Raw genomic sequence first — 22919 nt, 5'->3', positions numbered from 1 at the left:
AATTGCAGGGGCACCTGGCCATCAACAGGGGAGCTATTATTGAGCCAGTTCTGGTGTTACAAGTTGTGGAATGGTGTATTATTGATGTCACTACTGTGCTAAAGCCATAATTTTAAGCTACACTTCAAACTTGTCAACTCATGTTTTGTGGGTCAGGCTGAGATTTCCCCTTGGTTACACATCCTTGAGAGAAGATCCTTGGTAGAAATGTTGCATTTTGTTTGTCAGTTTGTCTTTGGGGGAAGCAGGAGTCCATCTCCCCGTGCAGATCAAAAAGGGTGTACTCTGCATTTATATGGAGTGTTCTATGAGAAGGTCTGCCTTCCAAATGCTGTCACTCAGAAACCAGAAGCAGTCAAGCAAGGCAAGTCTGCACCTGATAGCTCCATAGCTGTTCTGTAGACCCCAGCTTATTTGACTAGGAGGGTCAAGTGACAGGGTAGGCCATTTGAGCTGGTCTTCCTCTGTGAGCAAACCCCTGTGAGGTTTCTGACTCCCTAGGACATTGCTATTAACTAATTCTCTAAAATCGATGCCTTAAGTTGTGGGTGTTCTGAATATCTCTCCTATCTTGGCGGGAAGTGCAGGTGAGGGAATCAAGTAAGACCCAAGGATGACCTGTGGGGTAGACGTGCTGGGACTGAGTTCAGCGTTTTGGCCAGGAGATGGCAGCATTCAATCATACGGGGAGCTCTGTGTTCTCTGAGCCTAGTCAGGTGAGTTGGAGCCCCAGCTGGGCTATGTTTGAGAGTGCTTTCTGGGTGGAGAGAACCATTAGTGATGGACTTGTTGGTCCTAATGGATACCTGGAAGGGAGATAGTTTTGGGAAAATAGAATGGGCTAAGTGAAAAAGTAAAATGGATCTCTGCAGACGATGCAAAACGTAAGCTTTTTAGGGGAAAGAAGACAGATAACCTCTTGGGGAAATTAACTCTAGAAGAGACAGTAGAGCCAAGTGCATCAGAGAAGCAGAGTTAGCTCTTGTCATGTCAGTGACACACACCTAGGTGAGTGGACTGAGTGTGACAATAGCAGAGGATATCGGGTGTTCAGAATTACCTGTGCTTGAGCATCATGTTTCCTAAACTGTAAATACACTTCCCTATGCACATTTTCTTCCGTGCATAGGGAAGATACATCATCAGACAGAATAGTGTACATCTAAGTGTGTCTTCTGTGGGTTCATCTCCTTCTAGGATATTTCATCACATAACATTCTTTCTTGACCATAGGAGCTTTCTAGATCTCTGGGACATCTAACTTTTCTCATGTGGGGAAGATAAAGGATAGAGCACAGTAAATTGAATAATTGGAACGAACACGTGACTCCATTCTGATATCTCCTAGTGGTTAAGGGGAGCTATTAAGTGAGGCAAAGTATGTAGATTACCTGGCTCAGAGTAGGGACTAAAAGGATGGTGACTTGTAATATATGAACAGTAAATTAGGGATGGGGTGGTGTAGGGACCCTAACCAGAGTATACCGGCTGTTAAAGGGTTTAAAGGCCCATTTGCCACCCACATGTGCAAAGGCAATGACACAGCAGTTTTACTGTACACACTACACAGGCGTACCTTTCTATATTGATACCACTCTTTGGCAAGAAGCCTCTTTTGTCTGAGTTGGTATAAAACTGTGTTGCTGAACAGCTGGTGCACGGCTGCTTGGGGTGGGGGAGGGGCTATTTTGAAGAACTGCTTTGTCTGATGGCTCCTATGTTAGCAATGGCTACTTAGTCTACAATAAAGTCTCTCCTATAATGCCTGCGGCTACTCATGTCTTCTTCCAACTCCCGGCATCCCTAGAGGTCCAGTTCCTGGCAGGGGAACTGTGACCCGACTGGTGGCCACATGAGTAGTCCAAGCTGGGCCTCTACTTCTGTGGTTGCCAACTCCTTATTCTGGGGGCAGTGGGTGCCTTTAAGAACAGGGCCTCAGGTTTGTGTTGGCCTTGGCGTTGAAGAATGATTACTTGTGGAATGTTAGCTGGCTTCTGTACAGTGAGGATTATCATGTGTCTTGTTTTGAACTAGACTGTCTGGTATTTAACCTTTCATCCAGGAAATCTCCTGAGAAAACACTGGTATAAGCCTGTGGGTGGGAGCTTCTCTAATTTGATAAGCTTTCCTTTTGTAATATTATTAGATGACTTCCAAGCAAAATTATCATTGACTTGGCCAGCAGGAGCAAGTGCTTCCTTTCCATTGGCTCGTAGGCATAATTTGGTGTTGTTCCCAATTCATCCCTCCATTATTTATGCATTTTAAATGCCACAGTAGTGTTAACCATTTTCCTTCTACGAGGTACCCTTTCTTTGGACCTCCCCACGTGGCATATCCCCTTCTTTCTTCCTTACTTTCTGATAACAGAAGCAGCAATCTTTGCTGGCTAAAAGCAAAGATTCTAGAACCAGACTGCTGTGGTTTCAATAAAGCTCTAATATTTAAAGGCTGTGTTACCTGGGGCCAATTATTTACCCTCCTATTGTTTAGATTCCTCCTGTGGAACATAAAGACTAATAATAGGACTGTTGTGAGGATTAAATGAGACTATACATATAGTATATAGAACAGATATGGGCAATAATAAGTGGTGCATGAACTATTCTAGATGCTTTTCGGACATATTATCAATCAACCCTCACAAACAATCTTAGGAGTAAGCACTATTTTTATCTTAATTTCACCAATGAGGTAAGTGAAGCTTAGAGGGTTTAAGTAGTGTGAGGTCACATAGGTAGTAAGCAGTAGAGTTGAGAATTAAACCCAGGTTTTTCTGTCTGTTTCCAAAGTACATGTTCTAATTTCAACTTCTGTCTCCCACAGAGAGACACTTCTGTTGATGCTCTCTGGCTACCTGAGAAGAGGATCTCCTTTCTCCTGATTACTGGTGTATAAATACTCAGGATAAAGTGAATGGCTTGAATTAGTAAATTCCCAGAAAGCACTGGTAGCAATCACAGGAATTAATAAGTCAAGTTGTTTCTAGTTGTATATTGACTTACTGCCTTAGACTTGGTTACCTCCCGGTTCGATTTCAGCTAGCTTCTCAGCTCTCTGACCTCCACCCTCCAAGCAGTTAAGGAATTATCAAGCTGAATATGCTGCTTCTCAACCTTTTCCTCCAAATGACCCCTAACAATGTAAAACTGCATCCAGCAAGTGGGAGGGTGGGGGTTGGAAAGGGCCTAGTTTAAAGGAGTCTGCTATAAGCTTTCTTCAAACGCTCACATTTTATCCTAAAGATTTATGCAGATTTTGAAAAATTTTTCATGTTAATTTTTCTTTTAAGTAAATGTTTTATTTAGGAATAATTTTAGACTTACTGAAAAGTTACAGAGATTGTAAAGAGAGTTCCCCATTTCCTCTACCCAGTTCCTCCTATGTTAACATCTTATATGCCTAATGTACATTTGCTAAAACTAAAATATCAACATTTATACATTACTATTAACTAAACTCCAAAATTTATCTGGATTTTGCCAATTTTCCCACTAACATCTTTTCCAGTTCCAGGATTCCATCTAGGTACCACATTGCATTTAGATGTCATATTGTGGTCTACGGCAGTTTCTCAGTCTTTCCGTATTTTTCATGACATTGATTAACTTCTCAGGATTTTGTAGAATGTCCATCAATTTTCTTTTGTCTAATGCTTTTTTCCATCATTATATTGGGGCGGTGGGTTTTGAGGTGAAGTGCTTTTCTCATCACATCATATCAGGGGGTACATAATAGCAACAGTAATTAGCACTGGTGATGTTAACCTGCATCACTTGGTCAGGGCAGTGTTTGCCAGGTTTCTTCACTGTAATATTATTATCTTCCCCTTTTCCTACTCTGTTCTTTAGAACTGTGAGTCACTAACTCCAGACCACACTCAAGGGGAGGTGAATTAAACGATACTTCCTGGATGGAGGAGTATGGATATATACTATTTTTAAATTCTTTTGTGAAGAATCTTCTTTATTTATTAAATAAATCATTTATATCAGTTTGGATTGCTATTGTCCTAACATAAAACAATGCCTTTTACCTTAACACCCACATGTGGAATTGACTTTACAGAAACATGTGCATCCTGAAGAGTCTCGTACACCTCGCCTGCAGTTTGAGAAACAGAGAAAAAACCCAAAGCCACGCTAGGTCACTTCCTTGCTTTCTCTGAATCATAGGCTTTAACACTTGTGAATTAAAGAATAAAAGAATGACACATGCTAGTGAGCAATAAAATAGTGTTATCTGAGGGTAAAGATGTTAGACTCTAACACTAGTGTCTGACCAAATAAGGGCGTACATAGGTGATAATGGGGTTTTGACTCTAGACCACCATAATAAAGAGTACTGCAGTAAAGTGAGTTGTAATCTTTCTGCTGGCGGAGGGCCTTGCCTTCATTCAGTTTGTAAGAAAAGCTACACCTGTGAAGCACAATAAAGTGAAGTGCAATAAAACGAAGTATACCTGTAGGCACTCATATTTCTGATTTTGAAATTCCTTAGGGCATGATAAAAATCTTCCATATTAAGACACAGTGCTGGCCCTGGCCAGTGAGGCTCGGTGGGGCATCATCCCATGCACCAGGGGTTTGCCAGATGATTACATGCCGAGTTGCTGCTTGATCCTGGTAGGGGGTGTGTAGGAGGCAGCCAATCGATGTTTTGCTCTAACATCATGTTTCTTTCCCTCTCCCTCTCCCTTCCTCTCTCTTTAAAATCAATAGAATATTTTTTAAAAAAGGACAAAGTGCTAAATCGGCAGTTGATTCAGCCATTCTTTGCAGATGTCTCTAACTATTCCCTCAAAATATGTCTTTAACAACTCAGAAGCTTTTACAGCGTTGTATAGAAGCAGGCAGGGGAAGCAGAGCCTCTTTAAAACAGGGCGCTTAAAGAGAGGCCCTTGGGCAGCCAAGCATCCAGAGACTTGTTTTCACTTGCCAGAAGTCAGGGACCAATTGTAGAGCTGAAGTAGATCCTTGGCATTCTCTTTGGTCCACCCCCAAGAAGAAGGCGGGGCTTTGAGTATAAAAAAAGACGAGCTCTGGTAGGAGGGAGTGTTGCTTGCTCTGGTGTTGCTGGGTGTGGTGTGGGGCAAACTTTAGTCCAAAGTTTTCTAGGCTTAAAGGCTTATCTGATGGTTAGGAGGGGTCAGTGGAAATGAACCAAACTTTTCACAGCTCTCCAGGGAAATTTTGGTTAGCTTCCTTTAGAAGTGAAAGGCGAGTAAAGAAAAAGGAAAAGAGAATCTAAGCAGACAGATTGAGGAACCGGAAAGAAGGGAAGCCAGTGTGTGTGCAGACAGAAAATAGGTGGTCACTGAAACTGCCTGAAGTCATTTTGTCAGGCATGTCTTCTCTTCCTGGAAATAAAGAGGGGAAATTTTTCTAACTATTGGAGTTTCTAAAAGGGATTCACTTCTTAAAGCTTAAAATTGAATCTTGAATTTTGAAATTTCTTCTCTTGTGCTCAAATCTTTCTAGAAGTCAACTGCTTTTTTACTTCTGTTCAACCTCTTGCATAAAAGATACTTTCAGCCCTAGCCGGTTTGGCCCACGGACTAAAGGGTCCCAGGTTTGATTCTGGTCAAGGGCACAAACCTCGGTTGCAGGCTGGATATCCCTGGCCCTGGTCAGGGCACATACGGGAAGCAAGCAATCAATGTGTCTCACATCAATGTTTCTCTCTCTCTGTCTCTCCCCCCTCCCTTCCACTCCCTCTAAAAATCAATGGAAACATATCCTCAGGTGAGGATCAACAACAAAAATTCAGCAAAATCACTCTTCCAGATATCTTACTGCAGTTTAACAAACCTCCATAGGTTTGGAGCTTCTATGCTTAAAGGAAACTCGGTAATCTTACCTCGCTTTTTTTTTTTTTTCATGAAAAGTTTCTAAATGCCTTCCTTCTAGCCTTCAGTTGGATCCTAAAATATCTACTGGAGAGAAACTCCTCTTTAGACTTGGCAGAAGGTGGGGAAAAGCTAGCTCCCCTCCTCCTTGCTTTAAAGACTAAAGGTTGGATCAGCTTGGATGAAAACCATAGGGAAAAAACAAGACTATTTTTGAATTAGATTTGTTTGAGAGAAGAAAATGTCCTTTGAGATGTTAGTGAAGAATGGAACTAAAGTGAACTTCAGCCATCATGCAGCCATTGAACCCTCTTACCCGGGAGTTAAGGTCTTAACCTTACTCCTTTTGAAAACAGCCATCTAATCTGAAAATAATCTAAAACCTGTGGGCTGAAGCTCACCTTCCACCTGCATGTGGAGGTGGGGAAGGGGGAATGTATTACCTCATCTTAGGCTCTTCATTCAGTCTCATACTTGCTCACCTGAGAGCACTCTTCTGCTAGGTAAATGGTCAGTTGGGATAGGGAAGAAACTTCATCTGGTTAGATGGTGGTTACCCAGAGCACTGAGAATTGTGAGGCTTTCTTGAGGTTATCCAGAGAAAAATGTCATAGGGAAAGGGGATAATGGGGCATCTTTGTGACATTCATCAAGAGCATGCTATGTGATGGATATGTTTATTATCCTGACTGATGATTTTATGGCTGCTGTACAGCAAATTGTATTGCTGTTTCTCTGTCAACTGTATGAACAAAGGTGTTTCTTTTAAAAAATCACACTATACCAAACACCTAGGTCTTCCTGCTTTTAGAAAACACCTGGACAAACGGAGAAAAAGTAAGAGTAAGAACGTGTACCTGTGTCCACCCTCATCCCCAATGAGTGGAGAGTTACATTACTTACACTGTATGTGTGAAAGAAGCAGAGTTCAAGGGGAAGAGCAGAGACCTTGCCTTTGCATAGATTCCCTGCTCAAGAGAAGCATAGTCCTGGGCAGAAAAGCATAGTTGGACAAATAATTACTTGGCATATGAGATCTAGGGTCTTGAAAGTCCCAGCCTTTCCAAACAACAGTGCTAGTTAATGGTGATAACTAGAACTGGGGTGTCAGGACAGGTGGTGTGGTAGGGTTCTGCAGGAAGAGGCCCAGGGGCAGTGCTGCCTGACGCTGCTTCTCCTACCTGCATAATATCACCGAAAACCAATTTCTGAATACTCATCCTGTAGCGTTCTCACCCGTAATGGTGTCCCTTTACTGACAGCAACATTTCTCTGCTTCCAGGAATTCCAAAAGTGAGTGGACTAGTGATTTAATTCTGTCAACCAAGAATCTGGTTAAATTTAAGTGTGAATTCTAAGATACTAAATGCATGGCATGCTTCGTCTACTAAACCCCTCTCCATTTCTGTAAATTTATTCAACCACTATGAAAACAAAGTAAAAAAACAACCCAAAAAGTTAACCTATATATACAAAATTACTTTAAATATACAAAATACCCCAATGGGTAACTGGGCAAAGAGAACAGTACTGACTTCCCAACACAATATTAACAGTGGAGACACTGAAAAGTTCACCGTTCCCACCTTAGAAATGCAGAGCAAAACAACTGCCATCCACTTTTACCCAACTAATCAATTAAGGGACTCCCAACTGCAGGTGAGGTCTATAAAACTATATGTGGTTGGTGTTAACTGCATAAGGGTTCTGGAGAGCCACGTGGCTCTATTTATCAAACCATGGTATGAAGGTTAGGAGGAGACAAGTTTATAACCGTAATTGGAGAAGAGGTTGAATAAGAAGCTTAACTGTAACTTTCTTTTAGAACAAGACATGGGATAGGGCAGGATTCCCCGGCCATAGGAATATGGCTGTGCCTTGGGCCATTTCTTCTGTGTGGACACCTCTCTGAACTTGTGTCTGAAGTGCTTTCTGCCTTCTTTCTATCTACTGGACACAGTACAGCCTGAACCTTTTATATGTTCTCTTAAAACTTGTTTGACTAACTCTTAATGGCTCAAAACCCTGACTAATTCTTAGGGGGTGGCCTTTACTGAAATTCCAAGGTTAATCTGGGTTCAACTTTGTGTAGGTTGCTGCTTAGAACCCAATGTTCACCTAGAGCAGCTCAACACCAGTGGCTACTTGCCCAGAGACTGGTGTAGCCATGTGTCATATTTATTAGCACCAAATATACCTGAAATTCTCTATGGTCAAAGATAGCTATTGCTATCTGAATTGTAAGATGCTACTCAGACAAGACTAAGCAATGAAAAGGGGGTAGCAGGAAAACTCAAAGGTGAGGGAATTTAATGATAGAAACTGCAAACAGGTGAAGTAAAACCTGTGCCTCTGGGAGAAGCTATTAGTTTCCTTGGAGGGATTTGTTGAAGGCAGCTGTCTGTGATTGTAACTATCATGACCTCCAAACCCCATATACCTAGATGGAGGTGAGACAATCCTATATAATAAAAGCATAGTATGCAAATTGTCCCCTTGACCGGGAGTTGTCCCAGAGTTCAACCAGGGGGTCGGGCCGGCCAGGGGAAGGGAGGGAGTACCCGGCCAGCAGCAGGCGGCCACTAGGGACCCTACCAGTGCACAAATGTTGTGCACTGGGCCTCTAGTATTAGATGTTGTAACTCAAGCCACTGGCTTTTGAACCTCCTTTTGTGTGGAACACTATCACATGGCGAAGTAAGAAAAAGTTGCTGTAGGAGCAGCAGGAGAATGTACAGAACCCTTTCTCTAGCGGCTAGCCTACTTCCCCAGCAGGCTCAGAATATACAGGGTACGGGGGAACACAATTTGAAAGTGCTTCAATAAAATACTTCATCTTATGAAAGATGCTCACCCATTTTTTTTATTAAAAACTAAAGCCAGTCTCTATTAAGAAAGACACCTCAAATAAGTGATAATGGAAATAGATCAAATAAACCACTTGTCATTCCACTTATAGTTGGTTTGTAGTGCAGCTGGAAGAGCTGTCAATGAACTAGTCTTCCCAAAGGAAGAGGTCAGAGAAGCAAATTTTCAAGACTGCCACAATCCTGGAGTACAGCTAAGATGCTTTGAAGTTGGGATTCTTGTTTAGATAGCATTTGGAACCTAACTCTGTTTCCTAATCCCAAGACAGTGTTAGAAATGCTGACAGGGGTCCTTAAATGACTGAAGAATCAAGGCATATGGCTCAGGAATATATCTGCTTTTGGAATCTGGCTTTGACAATGGTTGAGAGGGAGATATTTTATTCAATAATGAGGCATGTTTGATGTAAAATTGTGATTTCTTATTTACTGGCAACTTTGGAAAAAATAAGCTGGCCCTGAGCATTGCAGGTTCTGATCAGTATTAACTAGCTGGGCCTGATGGTTCTTACCTTTATTCTGGGACTCCAGGCAATATTCAACCCCTACAGCTACCACAAATGCAGCAAATCCCTATTTAAATCCTTTTTCATAATTCATCAACATAGGAAACATTGTTTGCCAAGCCACCCATGTATCGCCAAGCTTCCCTGTGGCTCCACAGATCCCTGAGCCTGGGTATAGCTCCTGTACTGTGCCTTCTATCTTCCATTGTTCACAATCTGGAAGTTCATTTTATTATGTCCATGTCCATGTTCGTGGGCCATGTTTGACAGCAGTCTGACCTCTCAGGACATTCAATATTCGACCTGGATATCAATAAAGTAAGGGAATAAAGGAACTCAGACATTAGCCATAATCAACTAGGGAGCTGAATCAAATATTAAGCCTAATAAACGAGGGAAGTGGAATCTGCTTCATTAGAAAGTTCATTCTATTAAGCCTGCTTTACCAGGCAGTTATAGCAATTACGGACTCATTTACACATTCCAGGAGTCCCTGCCCTGGAGATTTCCTGTTCGCTCCAAGGATTAAGTCTCCCTGGAGCACTAGGGCGGTCTCAGGATTATGGGGGAGGAAGAAGGGAAATTCCCCTGCTGGGGACACCTGCAGTAGAAACCAGATGGTGCAACAGAACTTTTAGCCGTGAGCAATAGAAGTCAAGACGGCGCGGGGGGTGGTGCTTCTACTCTTGGACATGCCCAATAGGAGCCAAGCCGGCACCATCAGTGTAGCCGGGGAAAGATTGGATTGGTTAAGGGGCGGACCCAGCAAAGCCTGTAGAAGCTCGGGAAGTTGATTGGTTATTTTGAAAAAGCGCCGGGCCTTTCCAAACCCGAGATGACATAATCCCAGCTAACAAAGCTTTCTCTCCCGCTGGCCTGGTAGCCTGCCCTCCGCCCATTGGCTAGGCCCTGCTCTTTCCTTAGCAGCCGCAGGGCCTCCAAACGCAGGTTTCAAGGGGGAGCCTGGGTGCAGCCGCCCAGCGAGGCATCCCAGCCACAGCCGGAACAGCGCTGTGCTCCTGCTCCTGCTCCTGCCTGGACGGGGACTGGGACGCCTTAGTAGCTGCCCGAGGCCCTGGCAGCCCTTGGGCTCCAAACGGGCCGCAGCCAAGGAGCAGCGGGAAAAACAAGCTAAGCGAGCACGGTGGTGATAGACTGGATTGGACCAAGTTTTTTTTTTTTTTTTTTTTAAATTTCTTTATTGATTAAGGTGTCACATATTTGTCCTCATCCCCCCATTCCCATCCCACCCCTCTCCCCACGCATGCCCCAACCCCCTGTTGAACTTAACCGTTGGATAGGCTCATATGGTTGCATACAGGTCCTTTGGTTGAACTCTCCCCCTCCCCCCACCCTCCCCTATCCTCCCTCTGAGGCCCGATAGTCTGATCGATGCCTCCTTGCTTCTGGTTCTGTTTTTGTTCCTCAGTCTATGTTGTTCATCATTTCCCCTAGATGAGCGAGATCATATGTCACTAGATATATACTTATAAGAACTGAATGTGAGACGAGCAATAATAGTTATGCTGACAGGCAAATGAATCAGTCTGTAGCGAGCTTCCCCCTGGACCAACAGTTCTTTTGAGACCCAATTTCAATGTCCAGCAGTTCCTTATGTGTACATGTCAGCACTGACCCCTCAGCTCTGGATGGTGGACAAATGGTGGTAACGGAGGTCCGACTCCTTCTGGTTTGGTCTCGGCCGGACCCAGGGGCACGGCGTCACCCGGATTAAGGGGCACGTGGCCACACCCATACCCAAGGGGCGCGTGGCCTCACCCGGGCCTGAGACCCAGCCTCACCCGGATGGATCCAGGGGCACACGGCCTCACCCGGACCCAGGATCCGGCTTCACCCGTACCCAGGGATGTTTGGCCTCTCCCAGACCCAGGGGCACGTGGCCTCACCCGGGCTTAGGTGCACAAGGCCTCACCCGGATCCAGGGACACATGGTCTCTCCCAGACCCAGGGACGCTTGGCCTCTCCCAGACCCAGGGGCACGTGGCCTCACCCGGGCCTAGGTGCACGAGGCCTCACCCGGATCCAGGGACACATGGTCTCACCCGGACCCAGGGACGCTTGGCCTCTCCCAGACCCAGGGGCACGTGGCCTCACCCGGGCCTAGGTGCACGAGGCCTCACCCGGATCCAGGGACACATGGTCTCACCCGGACCCAGGGATGCTTGGCCTCTCCCAGACCCAGGGGCACGTGGCCTCACCCGGGCCTAGGTGCGTGAGGCCTCACCCGGATCCAGGGACACATGGTCTCACCTGGACCCAGGGACGCTTGGCCTCTCCCAGACCCAGGGGCACGTGGCCTCACCCGGGCCTAGGTGCACGAGGCCTCACCCGGATCCAGGGACACATGATCTCACCCGGACCCAGGGACGCTTGGCCTCTCCCAGACCCAGGGGCACGTGGCCTCACCCGGGCCTAGGTGCGTGAGGCCTCACCCGGATCCAGGGACACATGGTCTCACCCGGACCCAGGGACGCTTGGCCTCTCCCAGACCCAGGGGCACGTGGCCTCACCCGGGCCTAGGTGCGCGAGGCCTCACCCGGATCCAGGGACACATGGTCTCACCCGGACCCAGGGGTGCGTGGCCTCTCCCAGACCCAGGGGCACGTGGCCTCACCTGGACCTAGGTGCACGAGGCCTCGCCCGGATCCAGGGACACATGGTCTCACCCGGACCCAGGGGCGTTTGGCCTCTCCCAGACCCAGGGGCACGTGGCCTCACCCGGGCCTAGGTGCACGAGGCCTCACCTGGATCCAGGGACATATGGTCTCACCCAGACCCAGGGACGCTTGGCCTCTCCCAGACCCAGGGGCACGTGACCTCACCCGGGCCTAGGTGCACGAGGCCTCACCCGGATCCAGGGACTCATGGTCTCACCCGGACCCAGGGACGCTTGGCCTCTCCCAGACCCAGGGGCACGTGGCCTCACCCGGGCCTAGGTGCGCGAGGCCTCACCCGGATCCAGGGACACATGATCTCACCCGGACCCAGGGACGCTTGGCCTCTCAGACCCAGGGGCACGTGTCCTCACCCGGGCCTAGGTGCACGAGGCCCCACCCGGATCCAGGGACACATGGTCTCGCCTGGACCCAGGGGTGTGTGGCCTCTCCCAGACCCAGGGGCACGTGACCTCTCCCAGACCCAGGGGCACGTGGCCTCACCCGGGCCTAGGTGTGCGAGGCCTCAACTGGATCTAGGGACATTTGGCCTCACTCGGACCCAGGGGAGTGCGGCCTCCCCCAGACCCAGGGGCGCTTAGCCTCACCCGGGCACGGGACCCAGCATCATCCGGGTCCAGGGGCACATGGCCTCACCCGGACCCGGAATCTGGCCTCACCTGGGCCCAGGGGCACGTGGCCTCACCCAGACCCAGGGACGTGAGGCCTCACCTATACCCAGAGGCGTGTGACCACACCCGAGCCCAGAGGCGCGCAACCCCGCCCGCACCCGGGTCCCAGCGGGGCCCCGTTTTCCCGATCCCAATTCCTGCCGTGGACCAAGTTTTAATGGGGACTGAACCAATGGCACAGAACATTTGGACCCTGGCTTTTATTTTGGCCCTGGTGAAAACAAGGCGGAACTTTTCCATGACAGGGCAGGCAGAGATGAGACATTGGACACCTGGGGGCAGACAAATACCTCTTACCATGCCACACCGCCACACCGTCCTGTACATGGGCCCCTGAAATGCCTTCTTTGAGATCCTGTGAAAGAACATGATTTCCACCGGCAACAAGATAACAGGGTAGGCCGTTTGAGCTATTCTTCTTCTGTGAGCTCGTAGAGTCCACAAACAATGAGGTTTCTGACTCCCGGCCTAGGACATTGCTATTAACGAATTCTGAACACCTCTCCCATCTTGGCTGGAAATACAGGTGGGGGAATCGGATAAGGCCCTATGGGACTGAGTTCAGTGTTCTGGCCAGGAGATGGCAGCACTGGGTCATACAGGGGAGCTTGGTGTTCTTCCCTGAGCCACCTCAGGTGCCTTGGAGCCCCAGCTGGGCGCTGTTTGAGAGTGCTTTCTGGGTAGAAGGAACCAGTAGTGATGGACTTGTTGGTCCTAAGGGATGTCCTGAGTATACAGCCCTGGAGGGGAGGGAATTTGGGGGAAATAGAATGGGTTAAGTGAGAAACAGAAATGGATTTCTGCAGTTGATGCAAAACATAAGCTTTTTTAGTGGAAAGGAGACAGAGACCTCTTGCAGAAACTAATTCTAGAGCAGGGGTCCTCAAACTTTTAAAACAGGGGGCCAGTTCACTGTCCCTCAGACGGTTGGAGGGCCGGACTATAGTTTTAAAAAAACTATGAACAAATTCCCATGCACACTGCACATATCTTATTTTGAAGTAAAAAAACAAAACGGCAAAAACACCCGCATGTGGCCCGTGGGCCGTAGTTTGAGGACGCCTGTTCTAGAGGCTAAAGCAGAGTCCAGTGCCTCATAGAAGCAGAGTTAGCTCTTCCCATGTGTCACACAGCTAGGTGAGTGGACTGAGTGGAACAGGAGCAGAGGGTATCGGGTGTTCAGTATTACTCATGATTGAGTATTGAGCAGTATGGTTCCTAGTTATAAATACTTTCCCATTTCTTTCTGTGCATACGGAAGATGCATTATCAGAAGGAATAATGTACGTCTAAGCTTGTCTTATGTGGGTTCATCACCTTCTAGGATGTTTCTTCGCATACAATTCTTTCTCGAACACAGGAGCTTTCCAGGTCTTTAGGCCTCCTCTGACTTTTTCTCCTCCGGTGGGAAAGATAAGGGATAAAGCACAGTCAACCAACTAGTTCAAACATGAGATGTGGTCCTGAAGAGAAACAGCAGAGAAGACCTCAGCCAGCCGCCATCCACTTGTGTGCAGCAGAATTTGATGGTGTGCACCCACAGGTGCTTTTGGTGTGTTTTCAGTTTTCAAAAAGTCATGGGAAGAGATGTTTTGCCAAATAATAAATTACAAATGGTGAGTTCAGATCATGTGGAATATCTGTCTTTTACTTGGTCAAACTTTAAGATTTCGGCTCATACAGAAAAGCTGGGATAAGAGATAGAACATTAAAAGTGCTCTACATTAGTCAAGGAAATTCTTATAATCCTGTATGATTTTTACCAAGTTGGGGTTATGGTCTGAATGTTTCAGTATATGTGCTGCCGAAGCGAGCACTATGGTCTGAATGTTACACATCTGAAATTAGAATTAAACATCTGCTGAAGGTAATTCAGTTCAGTGTTAGATTGGATGTAAAACCTAGTTCTGACTTGGTCTAGTGTATTTTAGACAAGTTGACACTGGCAGAGAATGCATCTGCATTTTTTCAGGTCTTATGGAGCAAGCAGCATTAGTTTCAATTGATCTCTAAACACAGATGCTAGAAAGGATAGTCAAATTCAAGAAGCCTCTGGATATGGAGAACTTGGAAAGGCACTAATTTCCCCACAAGGGAAGGAGTGTTGGTTCAGATGCTGAGAGTATGTCATCAGCCTTCAGTTGTCCTCTCCTTAAGGTTTGTCTCAGCTGCGAGGACAAGTGCTTCCCTTAGCAACACTCATGCACTACAGACTGAAAAGGCGGACAAAGGCCAGCCAGTTGAGGCCACCATGGAACAACTCTGAGGAGCCATACTCTGTTATGCCTACACTGAAATGAACTGCACCCGCATCCAATGCAGCTTCCTTTCCCATCCTTTATATGGAATTTCATAAAAGTGCTCTCCATGCTGAACTCCACCTCAATATCTAATTGGGAAAAACCCACCCTATAGCACTAGATGAAAAGGCCGAGAGGAACATGATTCCACTCTTTTGACCAGGGTGCCTACCCATCGTCATGATCACATCCTTTTCAACTCTAAACTCTCTCACCTGAAGAGAATGGCACAGTTTGGGCATCCTAAGACATGCCATGGTTAATGGACTCCTCTAGTTTCTAGTTACATGCCAAACCTTACAGCTTTTTATGGACCTAGATTCCAATAATTTTATTCTGACATGGTTTCCTGCCTTGTTTAGCTTCTTACCTAGGGATAGATGTGTGTCTCTCATCTATCCAGCCCCCAAACACAAATGTCTAGAAAATGAAATCGGTTTTTCATCTTAAACTTAGGGAAGAGCACAGCCCGCTAAGGCCCACCAACGGTCTAGAGAGAGTCAAGAACCGACTTCACGTGTTCTGTAATTTCAGGGAGGATTCCAATACAAAGCAGTCACAAGCAGAGGGAGGTGAGTGACCAGATATCTTGGACTCCATGAAATACTTGTTTTCTCTGCCCTGGTTCAAAGAGTTCAAGGTCTTATGACCTTTGGAAGAAGTCACTCTGCAATGCTTACTCTCTGTATCTGCCTCTTTGAAATCCAATGAAGAAAAGAAGTCTAGCATTTGTTCCAGCGCATGGAGAGGAGCTTCTTAGGCCATTTCCATGTCTTCAGGTTGGGGTATCCTGCAGGCTATTGCACTGCAGTCCTGATCTTCTTACAGGCACAGGGAGAAGTTATTCTATAGGGAGAGATTATTCAAGGCAGTTCTACCCACGAGAGGCCAGGACTTTAACCTTTTGCCTGCTTTATGATAACAAGTCTTCAACTTTGAGCCTGAACTTTCAGCAAAAGAGGAGAAAGAGCCTACAAGGGCTCCTATCGTCCAGATAACAATCCTACTTCCTAGTGTAAGCATGGGGGCCTGTCTGGGGACTTGGGGGCTCTGTAGAGGTACCAGTGAGCACTAAAGGGAGGATCTTGTATGTGAAGCCAATGATTATCTGAAGTAGCAGCCTCATGAACAGAGAAATCTGCTCTTTGTTTGTAATGATATTGGAAAAGACTATGGAGTTCTGGGAAGCTGTGTGTTAATTGTGATGTGAAAAAAAACAACTCTTGGCCCTTATTTTGAATATTGCTAGTCACATCTTTATGCTGTCCTTTACTTTCAATTATTTAACTCTCCTTTTAGTCCATCAACAGGATAAAGCCTATTTAGACATAGAGATGGAATGATAGCCTGGGTAATGCTAAGATATCCATACTAGTGGCCCGGTGCACAGATTCATGCACATTGAAAGGAAATTAATTAGAAGAAATATTTTAATATCGCTATTCACCCTTTCTCTATAAGTGTCAACCAAATTCACGATTGACAATGACAGATCAAAACACACGTGTGCTATTGGCGCCAGTGAGAGCTTTATATATATCGTGTATGCGTGAGTCAACTTAGCCTTTTATATATATACTAGCGTTCCTGTTGCAGGAAAAATCCTGCAATAGGGTTTCCTGCTGCACTCTACCACACCCTCCTCTGCTCCTCCCTTGTCCGCCGGCCCACCTTCTCCGCCAGCCTGCCCTGCCTCCACTCCTCCCTTGTCCCCCGGCCCCACCTCCGCTCCTCCCTTGTCCCCCGGCCCGCCTTCTCTGCCAGCCTGTCCCGCTCTCTTTCCTTCGCCCCCGGCCCCGCCTCCGCTCTGCCCTTCTCCTCCCCCCTGGCTTGCTTGCTTCTCCACAGCTTTGCTCCCTTCAGCATCTCTTGGCTTCTTTCTACACTGTATTGATATGCAAATTAGCCACCATCTTTGGGGTAATTTGAATACTCGTCCTGATTGGTTGTTGGGCGTGGCTTGGTTGGTGGGCGTGGCTTGGGCATAGCGAAGGTGCGGTCAATTTGCATATTTGTCTATTATAAGGTAGGATATAGAATAAACTTGCTTAATTAGATCTGCTTTCTGATTTAGCTAAACTTTTTCCAACCCAGTGAAGCACCTCAACTTCTTTCAGGTAATTGTCAGCAACACAGCAATAAATAGCAACACCAAGCAGATTATTATTGTAGATCACACAGGGAGAACAAAGGGTAAGATATTTAACTGTAGCAGCATTTGACTATATTCTGTTCAGTGAGAAAACCTGAAGTCATTTTCAAGGTCCACCATTTCTTCTTTTCAGTTGGGTCAAGTTTCTAAACTTTCTAAATCTGTTTTCTGACTAATGAAAAAAAAAAAAAAAAAGGATTCCACTGAGTCTCATATCTACCTACTACAGGACTTCTGTGAGGATCAAATGAGATGAGGCACAGGAAAACACTTCACAGACATTTGGTTACAGGATAAAGTGTTTCCACCTGGGTATAAAGCAAATCGTGTTCCTGGGCTGAAGAAACTGCAAGGAGGCTAGTCGTTGTTAGGGAGAGGAAGCCGGGCATTGCTATGTGACATTATTACCTGGATGGACACTTAGCATATTAGCCTTTTATATATATAGTCTTTATAAAATGGGATGGGGAGAAAGTGGGTATAAGAGAGCCTTCTATGGAGCAGACCAGAATGACAAAGTAGCAGGTATGCCAAGCTCTTGCTACAGCATTAATATCCAGAGATGGCCAATTTTTGTACCACCTCATTGTGACCATCCTTATGATGCTTGGGAATTGTTCTTAGCACAGGAGCTACCTCCTAATTGCCTTGAGGGCATTGCTGTCCAATAGAAATATAGTGTGAGCCACATATCTTATTTTAAATAGTCTAGGGGCCATAATAAAACAAAATAAAGAACTGGATGAAAATTGAAAATTCTTGTTTTAGACCATTCCCTGATGCTGTCTGCCCTAAGAGGCTTCAGACCAATTGAGCCTTCAAGTCTCAGCTATTCCCACTTCCTAGTTGTAATTGTATTTTCATTTAGAAACTTCTGGCCTGGTTAGAAATTCCCAGAATACTTGGGGAACTGCCCCAAAGATTTTTCTGAGGATCATCTGATAAACTATTCATGTTTCCTACAAGTTTCCAGCTTGTAGGGAACTTGTAAATGTTCTATAAGGCACAGTGAACTCAATGCACCCATTTTTCAGTGGCTAAAGGTTTTCTGGTTCCGAAGAGGTAGCATTTATCTTAGATTGGCTGAGAGTTAACAGGTGTAGATTCTTATGCCACTTGGTTGAAGAATAATAGAGAATCTAGAGAAAATACATTTTAGATGTGGCAGCAGGGGCTGGATCAGCTGTGATGACAGCCAGTGTCCAAATAGTCAACAGAGCCAGAATATTGGCAGCCTTCATAGATGTGAGGGTGTCCTACCGGCTGTTGCACTGCTATGCTGCGTCTTCTTACAGGCACAGGGAGAGAGAATCCTATAGGGAGAGATTATTCAAGGAAGCTGTTCACCTTGACTGTTCACCTCCAGGGGAAAGGGTGAGAAAAGCAAGCTTGCAGAGGATGAGTATAGATGTGTCTACATGAAGAAGTACCAGTCTTCACCACAGGTGGGGTCTGTGCAGAATGTAATCAGGGAAGTCTTATTGTTTAATTCTGGGTCTGGAGTTCTTCAGTTCTTTGGAATAGAATGGAAGTATATTTGACTAATGGTTAATTGCTCAATGACCCAGAAGAAAGCTTATTCTCTGCCTCACACTGGCAGGGAGATTTTGAATGAGGCCTAATCTTGAGTTGAAGATTAGTGGACTGTGCTAAAGTGGACCCACCCTATAAGCCCCGCACTCCCTTCCCCCATGTCAGGTGTGAGCTATAGACATGAAGGTTATAGATCTGTGTGCTTACAACGAGATAGTTCTAGAAGCTGAGGTTCTTGTACTACTCACAACTCAGCCCACCAATTGGGGGAAGGGAGGTTCTATCAGTGCTGAATTTTCCACTTTTTACAAAATTGCTGAAAATGACAGCTTGTGTAAGCAGGCCCATTATCAGTTTTAATAATTTTTGGAATTCCCATGATGGCAAAAGCAGCTAGGCAATGATTAATAACCCGTTTTGCCGTTCCCCCTATAGATGCAGTAGCCCATAGGATTTTGAAAAGGTGTCTACAGAGACATGCGATGTACCAAAGCATCCAAAGGAAGTATAACGTGTCACATCCATTTGCCAGATATAGTCCCTTAGCAAACCTCTAGGGTTGACTCCTGTGTTAGGCCCTTGAGGTAGATGTAACATGCAAGTGGGACATTCTCTGATAATCCGTTTTGCCTGCTGTCGAGAGATTGAGAATTGTTTGGACAACATTTTGGCAGGCTGATGTAAAAGCTGATGAGATTCTAAGGCCTGTTTTAAAAAAAGCAACCCATTGATCAGCATGTGCATTTCCTTTTGCCAATGGGCCAGGTAATAAACTGTGAGCCCTTATGTGAGTAATATAGAAAGGATATTGTCCTTGTTGCACAATCTGCTGTACTTGTTTACATAGTAAAAATAAACTTTGGTCACTGAGCCATTTTAAACAAGCAGTTTCAATTCTATTTAATAAACCTGCAGCTTAAGAAGAGTCTGAGATAATAAGAGGCTCTTGCAAATCCTGTAATAGCTTCCAACTCAATTCTTTGTACAGAAGTATGACTAGTTTGGATGACTCGGTCTAAATCCATTGTATGATAAGCAGCTTTGCCATTTGATGATCCATCAGTAAAAACAGTTAATGCTTCAGAACTAGGTTCCTCTCTAGTATTTTTTGGTATAATAATAGGGGTATAATATAAAAATTGTAATAATTTGTCTTTTAGTAGGTGACAACTAAGTTCCCCTGAATATCCACTCAGTCCAATTTACCAATTTAAATCAGTCTGAAATAACATTTCTAATTGCTTCCCAGTAAGGGGAAGGTAAATACATTGGGGTTCTTGTCCTCTAAGCTGTCTGCAGCGCTTTCTAAGCTGAAGAATCAACTGAGCCATAAGTTCTATATATGTAACTGCAGTTTTAGAGGATTGATGTCCTAGGTGAACCCATTCAATTCAAGAGAGTTGTTATTTTGGAAGATGGCTCCAGTGGGATTATTTGCAGTAGGATTAATCTGTCCCAATAAAGGCAATTCAGGCAGTACTCATGCCACTTGGGCTAAGGAGATTGCCTGCTCAATTCTTAGTAACTCCTTCCTACCTTCATCTGTCAATACTCTGGGTGAGGAAAGATTAGAGTCACCTCTAAGTATATTAAATAAATTTGTCATTTCTCCTGTAGAGAATTTTAGATAAGGTCTTTTTTTTATTTTATTTTTTCCAATTTTTTTATTAAGGTATTATATGTGTACATATCTTACCATTGCCACCCCTACCCCACTCCCATATATGCCCTCACCCCCCAGAGTTTTGCATCCGTTGGTTATGCTTATATGCATGCATACAAATAAGTCTTAACCAATTAATGTCCCCTAATAATTTTTGAAAGTCACTTAAAGTTTTAAGGCAGTCTTTCCTTATTTCTACCTTCTGAGGTATAATATATTGGTTTTCAATTATGGTACTTAGATATTTAAAAGGCATTTCTTTATGTACTTTTTCTGGAGCAATTTTTAAACCCCATTTAGGAAGTTCCTTTTCTAATTGAGAAAACATTGCTAAAGTCTGTTCTTCCCATGGACTCACTAGGAGCAAGTCATCCATGTAATGGACAATATAACACTGGGAATATTTGTCCCTTAAAGGCTGAATAGCTTGAGCTACATATTTTTGACATAAAGTAGGGCTATTGGCCATTCCTTGAGGCAAAACTTTCCATTGATATATTTTCATAGGCTCTATATTATTAATAGGTGGCACTGAAAAGGCAAATAAATCTTTGTTTATCTTGCGGTCCCAAGGGAATGGTGAAGAAACAAACCTTAAGATCTACTACTATAAGAGACCAATCTAGAGGGATTTGTGAAGGTGCTGGGAGTCCAGGCTGTAAAGCTCTCATGGTATGCATAGTAGCTTTAACGGCTCTAAGATCATGTAACAATTGCCATTTTCCTGCCACCTTCTTAGGTATTGTAAATATAGGAGTATTCCAAGGACTATTGGAAGGTTCTATATGACCAGCCTCTATTTGTCCCTGTATTAATTCATGAATATGATTTAATTTCTCCTTGGTTAATGGCCACTGATCCACCCATATAGGCCTATCATCTTCCCATTGTATAGGCTCAGCATGGGGGTGAGGAGATTGAGCAGTGACCACTCCTAAAAAGGCTGATATTCTAATCCTTGTTTTCCTATGTTTTCTTTGGCCTGAATGGGTTCTTTAATCTCCTGATTATCTTTTCCTAAACCTTGACCAGCTTGATATTCCATCTGAGTTCTTAACTGTTGTCCCTTGCTGGTAATAATACAAGCTTGTAAACTTTCTAAAACATCTTGGCCTCATAAGTTGACTGCAATTCCAGAGACTATATAGGGCTGAAACCATCCTGTTTGTCCTTCCTTATCTTTCCACTTTAACACCACAGCGCTGTGTTGCGTGTTATCAGGAATTCCAACACCTGTGATAGAGCCTATAGCTTCTACCATGGACCAAATTGGAGGCCAGAATTATTATTATTATTTTTAATATATTTTATTGACTTTTTACAGAGAGGAAGGGAGAAGGATAGAGTTAGAAACATCGATGAGGGAGAAACATCGATCAGCTGCCTCCTGCACACCCCCCCTGGGGATGTGCCCACAACCAAGGTACATGCCCTTGACCAGAATCGAACCTGGGACCCTTCAGCCCACAGGCCGACGCTCTATCCACTGAGCCAAACCGGCTAGGGCGAGGCCAGAATTCTTGACTGATGACACTAATATCTGCTCCAGTGTCTACTAATCCTTTAAACAGTTCTCCCTCTATTCTTAGATTAATCATAGGATGGGTCTTGTTAATTTCCTGCATCCAATATATATCTGAGCTTCCAAATCCTTGTATCCCTCTCTTCCTATTTATAATTTCACCTTTCTGAATATAAGGTAAAAGGAGGAGCTGAGCAATTTTTTGTCCTGGAATAATTTGCATAATATGTTTGCATTCTAAAATTACTTTGATTTCGCCCTTATATTCTGAATCTATGACTTTAGGAAAAACAGTTCTTTTAGCGTATTTTCACTCTTTCCTAGGACTAAACCTGATATTCCTGGTGGCACAGGTCCCCAAATTCCTGTAGGAACAACTTGTCTAACCATATCGGGGACCAGGGTGATTGTTATTGTGCTATTAAGATCAATAATAGGATGTTTGGATTCCCCTTTACGAATGACTAGTTCCAGCTACTGGGGATGCTGTCAGTAGTCTCCAGCTGTCTGCTTTTTCAAGTTTGCCCTGGCTGCAGAGACACACCACTCTAAGGTATAACCCTTCCACATCTAAGCATCTATTATATTGCAAGTATAAAGGCCATTTGGATCCACTGTGGGACAACTCAGAGTTGTATATCCTCCAGAACTCTCTGTGGGACTGGCTGAGGTGGTTTTTTTTTTTTCCTGATATGCACTTTATTTTCAATTTAAAAGAACAAGAAACAAAATTTTTAACTAGAATGGCATAAAAAGGATGGCCAATTTATAGTCTTCATGTTTACCGATACCATATAATACCAAACTTCACTTAATTGACACTTTTGATAGCACTCTAGAAGCATTATGGTTTTGGTTAAATAGTGGTTTAACTTCATTAATTTAAAACAGATCATGAAAACCTAACCCCTTTCTGAAATTTCCTTTTCCTTACAATGTTGATCTTTGGATCTGGTCTGACACACTTTAGGAAGAACTCGGAATGCAGTGCCTCAAAAATTTAGTCAAACCCTAGTATGTAGTAAGCACTGAGCTAGATACTTTATAGAGAAAACCATAATTATGTTACAGCTACTGAGGTACAAAGCCCGCATCCAAGAATAAAAACACAAAATATATTTTCTGAAGGAATATTTACCAATTAAGGAAAATCATAATTTC

At 44.6% G+C, this 22919-nt stretch overlaps 1 pseudogene; it reads right to left on the bottom strand.

Moving 5' to 3' along the window:
• Positions 1 to 8533: 8533 nt before the first annotated feature.
• LOC129150471 (NADH dehydrogenase [ubiquinone] 1 beta subcomplex subunit 3-like) lies at positions 8534 to 9482 on the bottom strand (annotated as a pseudogene).
• Positions 9483 to 22919: the final 13437 nt, after the last annotated feature.

This window comes from Eptesicus fuscus, chromosome 2 (genome assembly GCF_027574615.1).
Source record: "Eptesicus fuscus isolate TK198812 chromosome 2, DD_ASM_mEF_20220401, whole genome shotgun sequence".
Lineage (NCBI taxonomy): Eukaryota > Metazoa > Chordata > Mammalia > Chiroptera > Vespertilionidae > Eptesicus > Eptesicus fuscus.
This window is presented reverse-complemented; position numbering and strand designations above follow the sequence as displayed.